Genomic DNA, 23294 nt, shown 5'->3' on the forward strand with positions numbered 1-23294 from the left:
CCGTCAGTTCCATTTACGATCCCCTTGAAAAGGTGAGCCCTGTGGTTTTAACAGCAAAGAAGACACTGAGACCTGTCCAGGAGAGGAATAGGCTGGGATGATGCTGTGCCTGAGTCAGTCTTAAAGGAGTGGTTGGAGTGGCAGCAGCAGCTGCATCTATTGGACAGATTTGAGGTCAGTAGATGCATGAAGCCACCAGGCTTTGGAGAAGTGACTTCAGCACAATTACATCACTTCTGCGATGCCAGCGAACACGGATATGGAACAGTTACTTACCTGCTGTTGGAAACAAGGAACTCAGAAGTACACAGCGCTTTCGTGATGGGAAAGGCTCGAGTAGCACCTTTAAAATGTGTTACAATCTCCAGGATGGAACTTGTCGCTGCAACAATGGCCAGCCGCATTGATATGCTGTGGAGGAAAGAGCTACGGATGGATCTGCTGGATTCTGTGTCCTGGACAGACAGTACATCTGTTCTGAAATACATCAGGAATGAGACTTCTAGGTTCAAAATTTTTGTTGCAAACCGAGTCTCACAAATCCTGAGGGTTTCCTGTCCGGCCCAATGGAAGTATGTAGACACCAGCAGCAATCCAGCAGATGTGGCCTCTAGAGGTGCGAGAGTTGATGTGTTTGTTGCCGATGCTACATGGGTGTTGGGGCCTCACTTTCTTTTGCATCCTAAGAGTGAATGGCCTGTTGAGCATGAAGACCTCAATCAACTTTCATCTGGCGACCCTGAGGTCAAAAGCGTTGCTGCAGTAAATGTTGTCCAGGCCAGAGAAGATCCTGTAACTCACCTTATTGAATATGGTTAATCTTGGATAAGTCTGAGGAGAGCAGTGGCATGGCCCTTGAAGATTAAAACCTTGCTCATGTCCTGTGTAAAGAAGAGAAGACAGTTACACCTGAACTTTGCACAGTCTGACATCACCAAAGGAAAACAGGCATCCTCTGTGGAAGAGCAGATACAGGATTTTAAAAGGACAGTGGTGCAGAGAAGCCTTACAGTGGAAGACTTGGATCAGGCTGAGCTTGCTATCATCAAGTTCTGCCAGGGAAAAGATTTCCTGAGGAGCTAACCAGTCTGCAGAAAGGGCAGCCTGTGAGGAAGTCCAGCTACCTCCACAAGCTCTGTCCACAGTTGCAAGATGGAATCCTGAGAGTTGGTGGTCAGTTTAGTAGATTGGCCATGCCTATGGAAGAGAAACATCCAATAATCCTGGCAAAAGACCTCCACATCTCAGAGCTTTTACTTAGACATGTACATCAAGAAGTTGGACATGGTGACCGTAATCATATGCTGTCTAAGTTGAGAGAGAAGTACTGGATAGCTGGTGTGACTTCAGCCATCAGGAGAGTTTTGTCAAGGTGCATCACCTGTCGCCGTCTGAATGCTCTGCCAGTTCATCAGCAGATGTCAGACTTGCCGCAAGAAAGAATTGTGCCAGATGAACCACCATTCACTTGTGTGGGTGTTGACTGCTCCGGACCTTTCGAGGTTAAAAGTAGAAGGAGCATGGTAAAGAGGTACAGTGTTATATTTACTTGCCTTGCTATCAGAGCGGTGCACATTGAGGTCGCATCATCGCTGGATACAGATTCCTTTACTAATGCACTCAGGCGTTTCATTGCCAGGAGAGGTCAAGTTCGAGAGCTGCGATCTGACAATGGAACAAACTTTGTAGGAGCACAGCGTGAGCTGATGAGGGCCATTGAGCAGTGGAATCAGGTGCAGATCCATGATGTCATGCTTCAGATAGGAATCCATTGGCGCTTTTCTCTACCTGCGAGCTCACATCATGGGGGAGCTTGGGAACGGTTGATACGATCTATTTGAAAGGTTCTCAACTCGACCTTTAAAGTACAAAACTTGGATGAGGTAAGCCTCCATACAGTGCTTTGTGAGATGGAAGCCATAATTAACAGCAGGCCAATCACCAAAGCCTCCATGGATCCAAATGACCTGGAAGCACTGACGCCAAATAACCTGCTACTGTTGAAGACCTCACCAACATTTCCACCAGGAGTATTCGAACCCTCACACATATATGAATGTAGGAGGTGGAAACAGGCTCAATATATGTCTGATTTGTTTTGGAAGAGATGGGTTAAGGAATACCTACCTCAACTGCAGGAGCGTCAAAGATGGACAGGAGTGAGGAGTAATCTTGTCGTGGGAGATCTTGTCATCATCATGGACAGCACGGCACCTCGAAACTCTTGGCCTGTGGGACGTTTTTGTGTTTTTTTTGGTCTGTTTTGAGATTCACCTTAGGTTTCTGACTGTTTGACTTTGGAGAGACTGTGGACTTTTGAGTAATGTATTGATTCAAGAAGAAAGAAGATTTCCCTGTGGATTATTGATGGACATTAACTGTTGAGCTTATTGTTGTTGAAAGTGTTGTTTGTTGTGTGCGTCTCCTACTTGATACTGTATGTGAGTAATTATGTAGATTGACTCCATAATTAGGGGCTGGGTTGTAGGAGCTGTACTGTTGCACTGGTGGATTATTTGCCTTTTGATTTGTTTGGTCTGGTTGCCACGGTGATGCACAGCGCTTGGGTCACGTGGGCACTGGGGGATGATTGCCGTAGATGATATAGGGAGCTGGTTCACCTGCACTGAGGAAGGAGAGAGGCGAGTGTAAGGTAGTGTTAGGAGCTGAAACAACCGCTAAGACTCTCGTCAACCACTTCATTGCACATTTTGAAGCCCCATTAGAACTACACACAGATCAGGGGCGTAAATTTGTGAGTGAGCTGTTTAAGAACATTTGCCAGCTCTTCCAGATCTCCAAGACCAGAACCAGACCATATCATCCTGCTTCAAATGAACAGGTGTAACGATTTAATCATACGCTTCTCCAGATGATCCGTTGTTACGTTTACCAAAGCCAGAAAAACTGTGATGAACATATACCCCTACTAACAGCAGCGTCCCACAGTGCATAGAGCTCAAGCACTGGATTCAAAACCCCCCAAAAACTCAGTAAGTGACATCACCAACGACCTTCATAGTACAGGGATGAAGGTATCACAATCCACTATTCGAAGAAGACACAGAGAGCAGAAATATAGAGGCCATACCAAAAGATGCAAAACACTCATCAGTAGTATGAACTGGAAGGCCAGATTGAAATATGCAAAGAAGTACAGAAATGCTCTACAAAAGTTCTGGAACACAATCTTCATGAATTACTGTGTGAAAAACTATGTACAGTTGAACAATTTACAATTTACAAATTAGTATTAAAGCATTTAAACAGTGGTGTTGTACAGTCTGATGGCTGTGGGGACAAAGGATCTCCTGATCATCTCAGTCCAGCAGCCGAGTGAGAGAAGCCTCCCACTGTTGCTGCTTCTCTGCCCCTCCAGGATGTCATGAAGGGGGTGTCTGATGTTGTTCAGGGTGGACTGCACTGTGTTGCATGTGCGCCTCTCAACAATAGTTCCCAGTGAGTCCAGCTTCCTGCCAATCAGAGACCCCGCCCTCTTAACCAGCCTGTCTAGTCTCTTAGAGTTCCGTTGATTCATGCTGCCCTCCCAGCAGACTGCAGCATGAAAAAGAGCACTGGCAACCACTGAGTGGTAGAACATGAGTAGCATTTCACTACACACATCGAAGGAAGAAGAGTCGGCTCTGTCCCTTCCCTTCCTGTACATGGCATCTGTGTTGGCAGACCAGTCCAGTTTGTTGTCGAGGTGCACCCCTAAGAACTTATAGGTTTTCACCTCTTCAATGTCCTGCCCTTTGATGCTGACTGGCAGGAGCTGTTTCTTAGACCTCCTAAAGTCTATGACCATTTCCTTGGTCTTGGAGGTGTTCAGCAGCAGGCAGTCCTTAGTGCTCCAGTGACTGAAGGCCCTCATCAGGTTCCGTGGAGGACATTGAAGACATCTACTTATTCAGAACCATGAATACAGGTCTTTTACTGATTGAAGTAGGCACTGCCCTGATTTATCAAGGAAATCGAAAAACAGAGACAAGAAAAGCCCCACAAAGCTGCCCGGGATGACTGAAGTGGTGGGAAGAGCTGTTGGCACTCAGACTGTGGCTATAAACCCCAACTTGGATAATATCATGGAGAAGCTTTTGGCTTTTGCGAAATTGGATTGATTTGGAGACCAGAATGGACGAACAGAGTAGTCGTGCAAAAAGAATGCGTCTACTCACCCCAAGACCAAACAACCCCAGCACTTGCCTCAGCCAAGGCTGCTGCTGGAACAACAACTCCCCTGAAGATCATTGCAGTGTGGCGCTCTTGCATTCCTCCCCCCACTTCCCATGGACACTTTCTGATAGTTGACTCTAGACCTGTCTAAGTCTGTCTCCAGAACAGTACAGAAATATTTTGTCTGTCAATTTATGGAGAAATACATCCGAACTAATTAGGAATTTTATCATGCACAAGGACAATGACCCAACCCTTAGCAAAAAGTAGTATACTTGAAGTTCATTTTATTAAGTATGCTTGATGATAAGTGTAAGTGTATCAAGTATACTATGGACCATGTACTTGCAATGTACTAGAAAGTGCATTAATTTAATACTTCTTCGGACTAAGTTGGGGCATTTTTTGTTTAATACAGTATACTTTAAGTGTCATTTTAAGTTTACAAAGGTACACTTTCAAGTATACAACAGTGTACTAGGTAGATACTAGGGACAGTAGTTGAGTTGTAAAAAAAATTCGGGGGGATGGGGGGGGTAATTCATGTAAATTCGTTATCAAAAGAAAACACTGAAAATAATACTTATTAATCTTCTCAAATCATATCAAGCAAAGTTTATTTTATCTTAACAATTATCTCTTTTTAAAGACAGTATTTTACAACAGAATTTACAACTTCAACATTCTTCCACACTTCAACACTTGCTGTTTTTAGTTTTTCAGTGTCTCATAACAGTTTCCAAAGACTATTGTAATCTCTCTGTCTTTCCACTACAAAAAACAACAAAATAAAGAATAGATAAATTCTCCTCAATTCCACTGACACACTGTAAAAAAACTAATTGTAAAAAAAACGCAAAATTTCTGGCAGCAGGGGCGCCATAAAAATACCGTAAAATCATTTTCTCGTAAAAATACAGATATTTAACATAATTAAAATACAGTTTGTATTTGTAATTTAAACAATACATTGCCGTATTTTCAGGTTGTTTTAACGTTTAATTAGAAAACCTTTTCAAATTTTAAAACAATTAAATCACCTAGAAATATGGTAAATAAATGTTATAACAATAATGTTTAAATTTACAGAAATGTGCTGTTATTAATCGGTTTTAATGACATTCTTTTATGGGAAGAGATTGTATAATAATTTATATTTGATGTAATACAACAGTATATGACACAAAATAATGTGATTAATCTTTCAAAACACGTCAAAAAACTGTTGCAAAATTAGATATTTGGTTAGATTGCAAGAATTTACTGTTAATTTTAGAAAACATCAAATGGATATTTAATTGTTTTACGTTGTTTTTAACGTTTAATTATAAACATTTTACATTTTAAAATAATGAAATTACCCAGACGGCAAATTAACATTGTAACATTATGAACAATAATGCTTAAAGTTACAGAAATGTGCTCTTATTAGTTGTTTTAATGGCATTATTTTATTTAAAAAGGCTGTAGGCTATATTAGATTAGATGTAATATAACAGTATACAACAATAATTTGATCTTTTCAAAACATGAGAACATGAGAAAAAATGAGACCAAGCTGAACAGGAACAGCTACAATTTCCCATTCTCCGTATTTTTATTCAACTGTAGCAGGTAGCCATTATTACAGCAATATTCAAAAATCTATTCAATTAAAATGACTGGTTCTGAAACAAAAACAAAACCAAAACAAAATTCAACTGAACTGGTAATGAAAGAAAAAAAAATAATAAAAAGAAAAAAAATAGTTGAGTTAATTATTTACATACAAGTCACCATACATCCACAAAACTGATTAGAAACTTGGTGAAACGTCACTGGAAATGAATCCATACTCTATACCAGGGATCGGCAACCCTCAACACTCAAAGAGCCATTTGGAAAGAAAACACTGGGAGCCACAAAACCCCTTTGACATCTTAAATGAAGATAACACTGCATATATCGTTTTCACGTCTATGCTAGGCCCACAGTGTGTTGCATTTATGAAATGAAATAACTGCTACAGAGAAAACGAAATTGCATTATGCATACATAACGGGGATTTATCGGCGGTGTTGCACGTCGGCAGTTGTGGCATATATTTTGTGCAACAAAAAATTAAATACATTTTATTTTAATGTTAAAAGATCACCATGAATTCAAATTTAGAATTATATTTAAAAAACTAATGCACTAAAATAAAAATACATTTGAATTAAATACTCGACAGCAACTAGTAAATGAGCTGCAATGCACTGTGGGAGTTCAGTGTTTTTTGGTTGATATTACAGCCATGAGTGTGGTGTGGCATTCAGTGTCATTCAGTTGTTGTGTAACTCTCGCTCGTTCACTGATGAGTGACTAGTTGCCGCTATTCTGAGGCAGTTAGTTAGCGTGAAAAAGTGAACGCCTTTGATCAGCATCCTTGCTGATTGTGATAAAGTATCCTGTGTTCATCCCATAATCCCATCCCATCATTAGTTGTGTGTCATTTGCTACCGAAACAGAATCTAGAGAAGATAGACCCAACTGATGATACTGATTTATAAGCACACTGTCAAATCACTGCTGCTGACTGTACTATATTACACTTAGTTACAGGTAGATTATGTTATTTTTCAGCCCATCTAACCCAAAAGAGTAATTGTGTGCAACAGATGCATGTACTCACCAGAGAGGGGCATCTGGTCAGACTGTGTTACTGGACTTGTACTGGTACTGGCTCTGCTCAACTGTTGGTTGCTCTGGCTGCTTGGAGGACTGTCCAAGACATGTTGTTGGCCTTATTAAAGGACAGATAGTAGTAATATTTAAACACAGACATCACATAGCTCAATGTGGGTATATTATTACCTAACATAATTCTTTCCTCAGTAGCCATTGATATATTTTAAACTGTTCCTTTCTCAATATAATGCAGTACACCACCACTAAGACCCATTATGAAATCAATGATGAACAAGGTGTGGTGTATAGTCATCACCTTTTTCAAAACATCAACAAAAATGTAGAGAAGATTCTTTGAAGTATAATTCATAGTAGAACTGCTGTATTGGACTGCATTGATTAGTACAGGTGGACCTAATAAGTAGATTTTGACTACACACATTTTAATGTGAAAGTTTATTCTGTACAAACTGAAACACATACTTGTCTTTTTGAGACGTGACAGACGTTTCCTGGCTTCAACTGGTCTGAGGACAGAAAGGAGGTCACTCTCCTGCAGGTAGCTCAGTTCCTCAACTCCTAAACATTGCAGATGCTCCAGCAAAGGCTCAGGGTCTCTCAGTTTAGGCACTGATTTGATAAAAGACAGAAGCGGACTCTCTGCATCCATGACTAGGAGGACTAGAAGGGATGAAAAATACTGTTACTGTCAGATTTGAATCTTTCAAACTCCAGATGACTCTGAGTCAACAATGCTATGCTTAAGTGAAATTACTCTTGTCCCACAAAGCTTGTACACATGCAAATGGTAATAATCTAGTTTCTGCTCAGGCTTCCAACATTTCATGCTTGTTTCACTTCATACAATGCAAATGCTGGCACATAGGACACAACATGAGGTGTAACAATAAAGTATACACACTGGTCCTGCATCACAAGCATGAGCTGAATCTGTCTGAATTCAAGTGCCTCACCTTGGTTTAAACACAGAAAGACCTTTTTTTACTCAGTGCCAATGCTTCACTGTACAGTTCAGCATGGAAAGGAGTGGAGTTCTTAACCACAAGTTTATGCCATGAAATCAACTCTCAACACTTATCTGCAGAAAGAAAGAAAAAAAATGAAGAATCATGAAATTTGTCAAAATCAAAATAAATGCTATTGGATGTGAAAAAGTCGACCTAAACTGTGTTGGCAGATCTCCCCTCAATAAACTAGAAGATGATCGTTAGCATATCCTTTACATATTTTTCAGTATTGTTTTGAATTTCATGTTGACCACTGACTAGTGTTGCACCAAAATTAAAATTTGAAAAACCTTGAAAAAGGCAGAGTAGGTCGCTCCTCCTATATTTGTGAGAGGCAAGAGGAAGATGAAAATATTAGTTTTAAGAAAGAGTAACATCCTCCTGCTCTCCATCTCTCTGCTGCTTCCTGGTCGTCACTGCGCTTCCCTTCTCACATGGGTTGTCAGAATCTGAGATGCTTATTTCTTGTGCACTGTCTCACCCTGCTGCTACCCCCTCTCTCTGTCTTTCCACTACAAAAACAACAAAATCAAGCACAGATTAATTTGCACTGACATAATGAGCTATATACTGTAGGCCCTCATATAAATTGAAAAAGACAAGGGTCTAAACTAGAGGTTGCACTAGACTTTTTTTGTAATCGGTCATTTTGACGGTCATAAAAAATGTTGTCAATCAATGTTGCAATCAGTTTCTACAGTAAAAATTACTTAATTACATCAAAAGATGACTGTCAGCCTTCAGATTTTCAGTCATTGTGTAGAAAAAACTGTCAATTACTGGGAATTCCTGGTCAACACCATCAAACCTGTTCCTCCTCCTCTTGATCCTCCTTCCTCTATGTGAAGAAAAAAAACATTATAGAGTTTGATAAAATGAGCAGACATGTCATGCTAATAAGTTTTACAAATAAAAGCACACAAACTTGCTTCTAGCAGTTTTACAGAGGTGACTAGCAGTTTTACTCACTACTGACTAGGGATGCACAACAATAACTTTTTTAAAACCGATACCGATAAACGATAACTTTCTGCTTCAAAAGACTGATACCGATAACATACCTGGAGATAAGAAAGACTAATGAAGCAAGATAATTATTTTTTCAGATGAAAAACTATTAGCAAGCAAGCATTTGCTAAAAGATCAGGGTCAAACAAAACTATTTGATATTTCAAATGAACATCACCGAATAAAGGCCTCTAGACCTGAAATACTTTCAAGTTTAAAAGTAAATAAAGTGAAAAGGTGCATTCCACAAGTTCTAAAAATTAAATAATGCACTGACACAAGTTAGAATTAAACATTTCTACACTAGTTCTATGCAATTTCTCCCTCCCTGTGGTATTTATTGCACTCAGCCAACGAACTGTATATTTACCAACGTATGCATGTTGTGATGAATTCATGTGGTGACGGAAATTCCCCTTTCCTGGTTTGTGAGTCCTGTCCCCGACCTTTTTATGTTCACGTTTCTATGATTTATGTATAACAAGTTGTGGTCTACTCCTATAAAGCCTGATCTCTGAAGGGCAGAGATTTTTGTTCTTTTTTTTCAATGAAACAAATCAAATGTGTTGTTACACGATCGTTAATGGAAGCGCATAGGCGCACGGTGACTGTGTTTATACAGCTTGTATAGCGATCTTTTTAACAATTGTGGCAGCGCTCTGCATCCGAGGGAAACAGGAGATTTGGCAGCAGATATTGGGCTCTGTAGAGTGATTTATTTTAATATCAGCAGCCTTTTGAAGGAGCGGGGGTTTGAACAGTCCCTTTTTCAGTTCATCAACAAACTGCAACGGTATCTGCAACACACACGTCGAGGGACGTTTGAGGGAGGAAAAAAACGGCACGCAGCTCTCACGGTGGAAGGTCCGACCCGCGACTTTTGCCGATGCACCAAAGTCGACCCAGGAATTTCGATGTGAAAGCGGTAAGAGTTGACAAGTTGTTTTCCAACATCAAGGAGTAATGCATTTTTTTTCAGTCAGAAGGTTGTCTTTCGATTATACTGACGAAGGCAGCATTCACTGCAGGCCGTGCAGGCCTCATGTTGGAGAGGGAGAGCCTGATTAAAACGATGACTCTCACCGCAGTGATGACAAAAATATATATCATATGTTATCGGGCCTATAAGTCATGATATCGAACATATTGGAAGGACGTCATACGTTCCTGATGTAGGGCCGATAATTATCGTGAACCCCTAGTATATACTTCTAGTCCACATTTTATTGAAGTATAATTTTAAGTTTATAAAAGTACATTTTCAAGTATACAACAAGTACACTCATCTATATACTACTAGTGAACTAGGTATATTCTTCTAGTCCACATTGTTGTTTACTGAAGTATACTTTAAGTATCATTTTAAGTTTACAGAAGTATACTTTTAAGTATACAACAAGTACACTCATCTATATACTACTAGTGTACTAGGTATATACTTCTAGTCCACATTGTAGTTTACTGAAGTATACTTTAAGTATCATTTAAAGTTTACAGAAGTACACTTTTAAGTATACAACAAGCACACTCATCTATATACTACTAGTGTACTAGGTATATATTTCTAGTCCACATTTTAGTTTATTGAAGTATACTTTAAGTATCATTTTAAGTTTACAAAAGTACACTTTCAAGTATACAACAAGTACACTCATCTATACACTACTAGGGAACTAGGTATATACTTCTAGTCCACATTTTAGTTTACTGACTCCTTCATCTTGGCTTGCGAGATTGGTTTACGGTTAGACAACATGAATACGCGGAAGTTATACATATATATAATGTCATATAGGCTTGCCATTGCAAAGATATGTGGAAAACTAAGCAACTGCTTCTGGTCTTACAACCGTTTTTGTGGTTGATGGAGTTCTGTATCACAGTCAAAACAATGACAGACTAAACAAGAGATACAACAGCGCGGATTAAATTTGTGTATCGGATTCACGACTCGCGTCAACCTGGCATATTAACAGCTTGGCTTGATGCAGCTTCGGCATGGACAGGAATGTCGCGTCGACCCAGGTTTTTCGCTCTGATGTTGATGTATCTGCCTGTTACATTCTGATCTTGGCACTAGGCCTGACAGACTGTATCAATGTATCAACTGTAGACGCTTCAGCTCAAAAACAAGTTTTGGTCTATTCCCATAAAGACCAATCTCTGAAGGGCAGAGTTTTTTGTTCATTTTTTTTCAATCAAACAAATAAAATGTGTTGTTGCTCATTAATGTAAGCCCATAGCTTAATTAGGCCTACTTATGTTTGGGAAATTGCACCGATCAGGGAATGCATGTGTGACTGTGTTTATATACATCTTGTATTGCGATATCACACACTTTTTCAACGATCATGGCAGCTCTCTGCATCAGAGGAGAAGAGGAGATTTGGCGGCAGATATCGGGCTCTGTGCAGTACACAGTGATTTATTCAAATATCAGCAGCCTTTTGAAAGAGCAGGGGTTTGACCAGTCCATTCTTCGGGTCATCAACAACTGAAAAATTCACAATGTTGATGATTGTTTATCAATGTACGTGATGACGTATGAGGGAGGAAAAAAACAGGCACGCAGCTCTCACAGCGGGAGGTCCGACCTGGGACTTCAATGTGAAAGCGGAATATGTCTATGGGGTAATGTAGTAGGCTACCATGGCAGCACTGGAACCACACACTACTTTGATAAAGGACTTGTTCAACAGCAGTTTGACACGTGCTGAAATTTCCTGTTGCAGCAGCAGATGGGGATCCTGCAATGCTCAGAAATGAGCATCAGAAGATTCTGTGCTCAGCACTGGGAACACTGCACTCTATCAGCCTCCCTACCCACAGCACACAAAAAAAAATAAGGAATCTGAATTTAAACTCAATTTCTCTGACTTACATTTATCTCATATAATGCATAGATCTATGCTTGTGCAGCCTGACTGGCTCCATGCAGCAGCCTGGCATCTGGGATAGTATGGATGGAGTCAGGCTGCATCTGACAGCTCAGTGTGACCTAGGCTACGGCCAACAGCCTTTATTGGAGGCAAGCTTCTATCTGGCTTTTATTTCTAAATCCCTCCTCATCATTCAGTTGCTCATCTTCATCTTCCTCACGTCCTTCATTTGTTTGTGGAAACAATTGCATACCATATGCCGTATACTGTATGCCAGGCATGTCAAACTCAGTTTGGCTCTGGGGCCGGATCCAGACTTTCTGTTCTCAGGTGGGCCGGATCAGCAAAAGAATGTCAACTCCAAATATTTAGCTTTGTTTTTCAGTACTATGCTTTATCATTCAGCCTACATTTGTAGCCTACCCTACATATTATAATCACGGATAACAAGGGATCTTCTCTAAGCACAACACATTTATTCAAAACCAATGGGAAAAAAATGATTTTTCATGTTTGGCCGTGAATGTGTTAACAACTGGTTTATTTTAACAGTTGAGTGAATGCAGTTTTACACCTGAACCAACTCACCACACTAAACAAACTCAAGTGGGAGCTATAAAAAAATATTTTCGCCTTAATTGTCATACTGCTTTGAAATAAATGAAAAAAGAAATACAAAATAAAATAAAATAAATAAAAAAGTTATAGCAGTGCATGGGCAATAGGATTAGACTACATCAGATCAAACTATTAGGCTGGGCCTACTGAAGTTGAGAATATACTGCACAATATTAATTGTCTTTAATATGACATACTTGTCTTTATGATGAGTGGCGCCGAATATTAAACTCTTTGAACACTGCAACTTGCTGATTACATACCAAGCACACTGGTTTTGCATTCACTTCTGTGAATAAATACTTCTCGGTCCATTTCTCCTGGAAAACTCTGCACTCCGTGTCCACTCTTCTTTTTTTTGACAGTGCCATTTTGGGAAGGGTGTGTTGACCGATAACTTGTTTAGTAGTGGTGAATGGTGAAGCAAGACTGACGGTTTATTTTTACTTGGACACATCACGTTGCGAATGTTTATTTCCTGTGACTAACTCGTGTCAGTGCCGCATGCTTGACGTGAGAGCTTTTACACATTTACTGCCCTCTAGCGGCCGGAGGGAGCATTTGGTTTGTATTTATTTTAAAAAATCACAACTTTTAATAGAAATTAGCTAGAGACTCGCTTCTTTTTTTGACATACTCAGAAATTTATGCCGGGCCGGATTAAATGACCCAACGGGCCGGGTCCGGCCCGCGGGCCGTATGTTTGACATGCCTGCTGTATGCTATTAGAAAATAACTTCAAATCAAATCTTTAATCAATGATAAGTGTGCATCTCTCTCTCTGTTTGTCTATGTTTATCACTTCTTTTGTGCAATAAACAATTTGAATATCATTAATTTGCTTTTGGAGTGAAAATCACCACGACCCCACTAATGACATTCTCAGGATCTGTATCTGACACACCTCTATGACAGCTGTCACATGCACACATCAGATTTATACTGAAATAGTGATCGGAGTGTGTCATTGAAAACTACGACGGTCTGCTTCCCATTCAATGTACCTCCTCCCTTGGATGGCGAGACTTTGTGTTTGTTTATTTATTAAGCTTCCACTGACTGTATCACATCTGTACACGTCTTAAACATGAAAAAAAAAGAACACACACACACACACACTTGGAAGTATGCACATTTCCCTATGGAAACTAAAACCGTGTCGGAATGCTGTGACGAAACCTTGTCAGAATGGCGGGACGTTGATATGTCGGAATAACCGCTTGAGCATGCATTTCACCCCCTGAAGAGGAGACTAAAGGGAGAAACTCCCTGAAAGCCACCTCTGTTAAAAGCCTGGAATAGTATCAAATGAAGAATGCAACAGTTTGGTGATGTTGATCAGTCGCAGGTTTGAGGCAGTCATTGCAAGCAAGCAGTGTTGGGGTAACGTGTTACAAAGTAACGGATTACTGTATCGATATTACTTTTTTGGGTAACGAAGAGCACTGACGCATTACACTAAAAATTATCGGTATCTACACTACTTTAGGAACGAAATTTCCTGCGTTACCCAAGCCGTGTTTGCCTGTGTGTAGAGTTCTGATCTGTTAAAGTGGTGCAGGCATGTGTGCTGCTGCATGTGTGCGTGTGTAACCCTCTTGATTTTCCTTTGATGTCCTCTCAGTCAGGCAATAATCACTTGAAGCCAGTAGTACTGGTAACAGCCAGTTTATTGTCTCGCTAGTTGTATGACAGAAAAAACAAGTGGTAGGTAACACTTCTCCTTTTTCATGGGCACATGTCTCTCAGTGGAATCCTCATTTCTTTTGCATATCACAATAAAGTGTAGCTATGATACAAACAAAATAAAATAATATACTTGTAACTGCTTTTACTTTGATCGTATAGTGGATTTTTTCTTCATATATATATATATATATATATATATATTGGAATGTCTGTGCATAAAATAAAAGTAACTGTCTAATGTATGAATTGAAAATATAAATAAAAGTGTGAATATGTATTAAACAGAAATGAAAAAATGAATTTCAAAATAAAATGCAAGCTACACATTTCTATTAGCAATTACCTTTTGCATTTTTTTATTCAACATAACGGTAACTGGCGTGGGATAAACATGAAATAAACATAACATAACGACACCTCTGCTGTCTCATTTTCAAACACACACATACCTGGTTGTATGACAGAAAAAACAGGGAGTGGTAGGTAACACTTCTCCTTTGTCATGGGCACATGTCTACGGAAGAAAACAGCATCGTGTTAAAATAATCTAGCTCCGTGCTACACGTTTCCGTCGGCAACAGAACAACAAAAACACCATTTAAGTTGTGGAGAGCACAGAAAAAGTCGACACAAACACACAGCAAATCCTTACAAACTATAATATTAATTTTAACATTACTCCAACAACTGTAAACAAAGTTTTTGCCCATGAGCTTCGGGACGTATTACCTCTCAGTTGAATCCTCATTTCTTCTGAGGATTTCCCACAATCCCTCTCTCCAAACGCATTTCAGCCACACACACAATAGACAGCAGGGGGCGCTTATCCCACATTTAGCTAGATTTACTCAAATTCTTTCAACTATGTTACACGTGCTGCTGGCCTGCAGACGTTGCCATAGAGATCAATTTGAGTCGAGTGACGTAGCTGAAGATGGAGACTGGGGGTTTCGGCCAGTGGCAATATTCTTATCACTTTCAGTTTATAGCTTGAAAGGACAAAAATATTCGACTGAAATGCACTTTTATTTTATCATATATATATATATATATATATATATATATATATATATATATATATATATATATATATATATATATATATATATATATATGTGTATATGTGTGTGTGTGTGTATATTAGATGTGCGGGGCTGACGTCACAGCCGTCTGTCATAAAGTGCGGCTGATTTGACAGGTCGAGTCGCGGGAGTTGGAGATGATCGGACAGAGATGCAAAATGAAGAAAGAGAAATTAAATGATAAAGTGAAGTCACCTAAAACAATACCTTTTGAGAGAAGCTCGATATGAAAGACCTGACCAGCCGAACATCAGTTAATCAGCAGTCCAAAGACAGAGGGAGACACAGTGGTATAGTCTACGTGATACGCAGGTATACCCACTGGAAAAGGTCAGTGATTTGCGTATACTCAGTGGTTTAGTCTGCGTGATACGCTAGTATACGCCCTATACTGGCTATATTTTTTTCCCCCATATATAATACTTGATGCGCGAGCCTATGTAACAACATTATTTTGTGACAGCATCCACACATTGATTAATTTATAAATTAACCCAGTCTATGTTAACATCATTTTTGGACCTCTGAGGCGTCCGTTGCCTGTGACGACAACAGCAACAAATCTATTTCGCGGGCATTCTCAGAGCGACTCTCTGGCACAAAGGAAAAAAAAAATAAATTTAAAAAACAGGGAAAATGAAAAGAAGATAGCAACAGACAACACTTTTCCAGTGTTTCGAGAAGCGTGCCGAACCCACAGGAGATGCTACCATAACGCCCTAGGTGGAGGAGCCTGAGCCTGAGCCTGAGCCCCAGCCCGACGCTTCCACAACGCCAACTGGTAAGTGAAGTTAGCATAGCAGGGGATTGTTGGTATATTGTCGCGTCCCTCAGATCATTCACTACCATCAGATGGTTTCTCCATGCTTTACTTGCTACTGTGGGCATGGGCGCCGATTCCGTGGGTGCTCCAGTGCTCGAGCACTGCCCAGGTTGAGCACCCACTGAGGGGCACGCAGACGCTAATTTTTCCGTGCCGGTCTGCAAGCGCATCTGTCCCTCAGCTATGTGCCTGTGTGTACTTTATGTTTAGGATTTCTATGTAAATCTGTCGGGTCACCCAACTCGTCGAAAAACGAGGAGAAATGGGTACCTAATGACTTGAAAGAATTACTTTTTTGAATCCCAAGAGGACATAATTTGTCTGTCAACTCATCTACCATTTGTAGGTAAAAAGCTGTAGGTAAAAATTATCCGTATCTCTTTGTCCTGCAGTGAGGAGAAAGGAGCTGCTATTTCTTTGGTCCATCATGGTGCTATGAAGCTGTTCAGAATGACCTCTGACATCTTTGGTGTGCATCTCTCCACCACCTCCCAGTGTGTCCAACCAATCACAGCCAGCTTTCCTAATTGATTTGTCCAGTCTCATTGCATCCTTGTGGTTGAGGCTGCCTCCTAACATGTTGATAACATACCCAGTCTTTCAGAATGCTCTCTGTAGGCTATGCATTAGTGAATGTGATTCAGATTCAGATATTTTTTATGCATGTATGAAATATCTGAATCTGAATCACATTTACCAATGCATAGCCTACAGCAGTATACATCTTGTTGAGAGCATTCTGAAAGACTGGGTATGGTGGAAAAAACTCCACCAGCCGCCACTGGGTAACAGAAGACATTAACAGGCTGGTTGCTGGGTTCATTGTAGAAGACATGCTTCCCCTGTTGACTATTGAATCGCGCAGGTTTCAAAAAATACTAGATAAAATACCTGCGACCCGCAAGCCAATGTCCAACAGGAGATGTGATGATAGGACTATGATGTTTGTCCATGTATCTACTCGGTAAACTAAGAAATGGGAAAGTAAAGTAATAAGTAGTGAGTAAGTAGTGAAGTTACTTTTCAAATGTAGTAACTAGTAAAGTAATGTGATTACAATTTACAGAAGTAACTAGTAATAAGTAACTAATTACTTTTTTAAGTAACTTTCCCAACACTGCAAGCAAGGGTTATGTCACCAAATATTAAATGTTATTTACTTGAAGATTACTTGTTCCATTACTTTTGCTCACCTAAAAATGCTGTGGTGTCATACAAACAGTGATATCCTAAGTTGTTTAACACATCTAGATGTAAATACCAGGAACTTGTTACCTACAAGTTGGCATTCTGAACTCTTGTCTCATACTCATCTTTTGATCTTAAACCCAAATGTCTTCAGTGAACAACAAAAACAAGGGAATTTGCCTTGCTGCTCCAATACTTTTGGAGGGGACTGTATGAGATCCTGACTCAGCGTGAAAAGAAAGTCCTGCACCATGTTCATCTGAAGTTGTACACCAGCGATGTGATTCCTACATGGATCCGGTGACAGAGACACAAAGCTTTCCCTCAGTGCCAGAACCCAGTCACACCAACTGAACAAAGCCCTGATGCACTTCAGCCTGCATGTACTGGCCACGTTAGTGACCAATTAGTGGACGGGACTGGGCTGGATCCTCCCAAGCCACAAGGGACAAAAGGCAGGTTTTGGGTTGCAGTGCACAGGTGACGCGAGCTAGGCAGGTTAGGCGGCCTGTGCATCAAGAGGAGATACCTACCTCAGGTTCAGAGGAGGACAGCCAGGGACCTCCACCAAGTAGAACTCTGAGGGGTCGGGAAATTCGCCAGTTCGTTATGGGGATACTTAGAGGAAATCATTTAGTCGGTAAGATTAAAACAATCTTACTGACTAAAAATGTCCTTTTTTACGTGAATTGAGTTGTGTTTATTTGAAACTGACATGTGAGTAGTATGTTAACACTAGTTAGCACTGAAGGGACTCAGTGTTATTATTGCCCTGTTGTTTTACCTGTAGTTTACTCTGTGTTTTATATTAGTTGTAGTATCCCGAGTGGTTGACTTGCATAGCAATAATACACACAGATGCTGGGTACCGTGTTTACTCTTCTACTCAGATTTGCAGCTACATACACATGTTAGCCAGTAGGTGGAACATTGCGGGGGGCTACACAACAGGTGTGTCTATTTTACCAGGGTGGGGAAACATGAGACCACTAACGAAGGTTCCGGGTTACATTCACTCTGCAACACTTCTCCTCCTTTAAGTGCAAACATACAAGGGCACAAAATAGAACACGGACTCAGTGGTTAGAAAGTACTAAAGCATATGCTATCACATAACTGCATTACTTTTTTTTCCTTCTTTACAACAACAAACACTTACATTGGAAGCAGGTAGAAAATCCTTCTTTTCTTAACCAACAACAAAACCACTGTATCTTGTTTTCAAAAACATTTTTGAACCCTATCCTTTTTCTTGTATCTCTCTAACAGTTCAACATGTCAGTCTATCTGGAGGCTTGCTTCGCCTCTTTGATCTCCTTAGTTCTGGAGTAGTGTCTCCAGACCTGGGAGCAGGGGCAGGTGGAGCAGCCTGCTTAGACAGTCCATCACGTGCCACATTTGTGTGCTCTGACAGTCCCTCATGTGACAGCTCAATGTGCTCGGTATCACTGGCACCATAACATAGTCTCCAGAGCTGCTCACACTGTCGTTGTGTGAAACACACTGAGGACCTTTCCCTCTCTTATCATGGCGGACACGCAGGTGATCCTGGTTTTTAACATACACCCAGTGTATGGGTGAAAAGGTCGCTCTTCAGCATGTTGGTCCCATCTAGCTTTTTGCTCATCCTGCGACCTGACAACTCTCGTCCTGACATCTGGGTGGAGAAGATCCAAATGAGATTTTGGTCCCCTTCCCAGTAATATCTTTCCTGGGGGCACTCCTGTAACAGTGTGAGGTGGAATCCTGTAGTGAAACAGGAAACGGGAAAGCCTGGTTTCCAGAAAGTGTCCTGACATTTTCTCAGTCCATCTTTCAGAGTTCCACCAGCTTTTTCTGCTAAGCCGTCGGAGGCGGGGTGATAGGGAGCAGTGCAGGCAGCTACAGCTCGAAGAACTGTAGGGCGAGTTATGTATCAAAACGTGCGGCTTAAGTGTACAATTACAGATACACTCAGGAAGAGTAATAAGATGTACAAACATCATCGTGCAAAAGCGCACATTGCTCTCTCACACACAGGTCAACTGTAAGCTAACTGTGCTAACCGTATGCTAACTGTGCTAAATGTGGGTTAAGTGTGCTAACTGTGCGACATGTGGGTTAAGTGTGCGACATGTGGGTTGACTGAACTAAGTGTAGGCTAACTGTGCTAAATGTAGGCTAACTATGCTAACTGTAAGGTAGCTGTGCTGAATGTGGGTTAAGTGTGCTAACTGTGCGGCATGTGGGTCAAGTGTGCGACATGTGGGTTGACTGAACTAAGTGTAGGCTAACTGTGCTTAATGTAGGCAACCATGCTAACTGTAAGCTAACTGTGCTAAATGTGAGTTAAGTGTGCTACCTGCAGATTAACTCTGCTCACTGTAAGCTAAGTGTGCTAATTCCCATGTTGACAGAGATGGTACCCCCGGCATTAGCTCCCATAGCCCCTTCAAAATTTCCCAGAGGGAATTTTCTAGTTATTTTATTTCCTCTTCCTCCCCGTTTTCGTCCCTTAACTCGTCCTACAGAGACAAGTTATATATCAAAACGTGCAGCTCGATCGGGATCGGTGTGCTATTAGTTTTCTTTCCGAAATATGGATTTTTCACAAGATAAAAAACTGCGAAAAACTGCGATAAATTTCCCATTGAAAATGAATGGGACGGCCGAAAAAACACATTTTTATAAAGGTCTACTGCTCAGGCATACTTTCACCTACAGACTTCATTTAAACTTCAAAATGTAGACACATGTATTAGTGTATTATTTCCTCTTTTTGATAGGTCTTATCGTTGTTGATCAATCACTGTTCAATGACCATGATCTTTTTTCGAAAAATCTCGTTTTAGAGTGTGGAATGTTGGTACTTGGAGTGAGAGAACTTGTGTGAAATCGCCTGAAATTTTTCTCTTTCCACACTCGTCCTTGCCACAATTTACACACTAGACATATGATTTTTTCCACAGTTGTACACAAACTCGTGTCTTTCACAATGTGCTCAGCAAAGCAGTTAGACTTACAGAATTTAAACTGCGAGCCTCTGATCGCGATAAAGTACCTGTCTGCTCTCCATTCACTCCAATGCAAAGATTTTGTGAGAGAAGCAGAAGGGACCTTTGTTTTTAACTCGAGAGCGTGTCCAAAATATTTACTCTAGGAGGAAATAAAAAACATATCAAAGTCTTCAGGAAGGTCTTACGACGTCCACAGTCCGCTTGTTTTTCTGATAGGAGCTACCGTTTTATTACAGTAAGCCCAAATCTGAGACCAGCAAAAAGGGGGGAAATCTAGCTCTTTTCTGTGTCCCGGCTCCACGCTCTTTACGTCATCATTGACGACCACTGTAAGTTGCCACGGCAACCCCTGAGCCGCAGCTCTGGGTCACAGCTGAGACCAATTCATTAATCAGATGTCTCTGCTGTTAATACAGCTGATCCCTGTGTCCCATACATTTATGTTACAACAACACACACCAACACACACACCTCCCCACCCACACACTAACTTTGTAATTACAGACATACACAGAGGTGCTTCACACACATGCATACACAAACACACAGTTACCTTCATGTTATTACAGTTACAAATACATACAGGAAGAGTAGTATTAATCTCTCACACACAGGCTAACTGTGCTAACCGTAAGCTTACGGTGTCAAATGTAGGCTAAATGTGCTAACTTACAACAACACACACACACTACATAGGTAACTTTGTGATTACAGTTACATATGTACATGCGCGCGCAAGCGGGCCCTCCTCACACTCACCCTCACCCAAACACACACACACACGTAACTTAATGTTATTAGAGCACGCATTGCACTCTCACACAGGCTAAATGTAGGCAAAATGTGCTAATTCCCATGTTGACAGAGACAGTACCCCCGATATTAGCTCCTGTAGCCCCTTCAAAATTTCCCAGAGGGAATTTTCTAGTTCTCAATAAACTCTTCAAAAATCTCAGTCGTGAAAGTGGGCCAATTGTCTGTCGCAATCATGTCTGGCAGTCCATGCGTTGCAAATATGCCTCTAAGTGTCTTTGTAGTAACTGAGGCAGTAATGTTTGACATGATATGGGCCTCGAGCCACTTAGAATATGCACCCACCAGCACCAAGAACATCTGACCCATAAATGGACCAGCAAAATCCAGGTGAAGCCTGGACCATGGATGGCCTGGCCACTGCCATGGGTGAAGCAGCGTTGATGCCGGCATCTTTTGGTTACTTTGACATTATGAACATGCCTTTACCTTTTCTTCCAAGGCACAGTCCATTCCAGGCTACTACAGAAATGACCTGGTGAGGCTCTTCATACGTGATACCCCAGGGTGGGCATCATGTAGCTCCTCAATCCCTTGTGCCCTGAAGGAGGAACCCTTAAGGAGGAACAATCACTCTGGAGCCCCAGAGGAGACAGCCATCAAGCACACTCAACTCAAGTTTGTGCTTGACATAAGGCTTGAATTCCTCCTGCTCTACTGTTACAGGCCAACCTTGCATCACCCATCTCTTAACCTGTGATGAAACTGCATCTCTCTCAGTCCATAGTTCGATCTGTTTTGCTGTCACAGGAGCACTTCACAGTCTGTCCATCAGAAAAACACACAGGCCTCTGGGGGCAGGCCCGTGTGGCTTTGTGTGTCAGGGAGAGGCAGGTGGCTGAAGGCGTCACCATTTGCATTTTCACTACCTGCCTTGTACTCTATACGATACTGATATGCTGACAGGGTTAATGCCCAGCGTTGTATTCTCGCTGAAACCAAGGTAGGAATGCCTTTTGACTTACTAAACAGACCCATTAGGGGCTTATGGTCTGTAAAGATGGTAAAAGGGCAGCCAAACAGGTAGTGGTGGAAGTATTACAGCAAAAACTATAGCTAGTCCTTCTTTCTCTAACTGTGAGCACCCTTTTTATGCTGCAGTGACAATACGTGACACATAGCTAATGGGCTTTTCATTCCCATCCTCCATACAGTGAGAAAGCACCTCCCCCATGCCACTTCCATGAACTGTCTTTGTGCAGGAGCTGGTAGAGTTGGGCGAGTACAGTGGAGAGGTCTGGTAAGAACTTCCCATAGTAGTTCACTAAGCGCAGGAACAACCTGAGCTCTGCTACGTTCTTTGTATTTGCAGTCTTCTTTTATACCCTCACTTTCTCTTCCACAGGTGACAGACCCTGAGCCGAAATCTGGTGGCCCAGGTAAGTGACATTTGGAGCTTGAAATATGCACTTACTGCGCTTCAGATGCCTGACATCCTCTTCAGCACCTGGTCAAGGTTTTGCAAGTACTCGTCTTCTGTTCTACCTGTGACCAGGATATCATCCAGGTAGACAGCAACATGGGCAATGTTTTGAAGTAAATTGTCCATGGTCCGCTGGAAAATAGTTGGACTGGATGCAACACAGAACACCAGGCAGTTATACTTGAAGAGACCCTTGTGTGTATTGATAGTCACATATTATTTTGATTATTCGTGCAGCAGCAGCTGCTGGTACGCGTGACTCATATCCAGCTTTGTGAATGTTTTGCCACCTGCTCCGCCATCTTCCTTTACCACTGGCACAATTAGAGCTGCCCAATCAGAGAACTCAACAGGTTCAATCACCCCCACCTGCTGCAGCCTCTCTACCTCTCTGCACTCACCAGTATATGTTCTCAGTCTCATATTAGTCTCTTTAAGTCCGGGTGCACCTTCTGAGCTCCACAACTTGTGGAAAGTGCCTCGACTAATCACTGAAACTCAGGCACCAGTGTCCACTTCCATCTTCAGTTCACTGCCGTTTACCTGAAGTGCTATATAGATGGGCTCAGCCCGGGGTTGGCCAATGGCATTGAACAGGTTGAATGAACACTGCTCCTCAGACTCCTCAGTCTGCAGGTGATGTTTGTTTTGATCTCCCCTGCACTTTTTAGCAATGTGTCCCTTTTTCTGACAGTTATGACAAACCAAGTCCTTAAAACCACAATCATTTGTGATGTGAGCTCCCCCGCAACGGTAACACTCCACGGGGTTTGATGGCTTGCCTCTTTTATCTTTGGACACAAGATGAATAACACATGGCTGCGCACCTCCTTTAGCATTTTTAATGTCTTTAGTGTAGTTTGCTGCTGTTTCCATAGATTGGGCGATCTCAAGCGCTCTCTTAAAGGTTAGCGAGGCTTCT

Source organism: Mugil cephalus, chromosome 15 (assembly GCF_022458985.1).
Source record: "Mugil cephalus isolate CIBA_MC_2020 chromosome 15, CIBA_Mcephalus_1.1, whole genome shotgun sequence".
Taxonomy (NCBI): domain Eukaryota; kingdom Metazoa; phylum Chordata; class Actinopteri; order Mugiliformes; family Mugilidae; genus Mugil; species Mugil cephalus.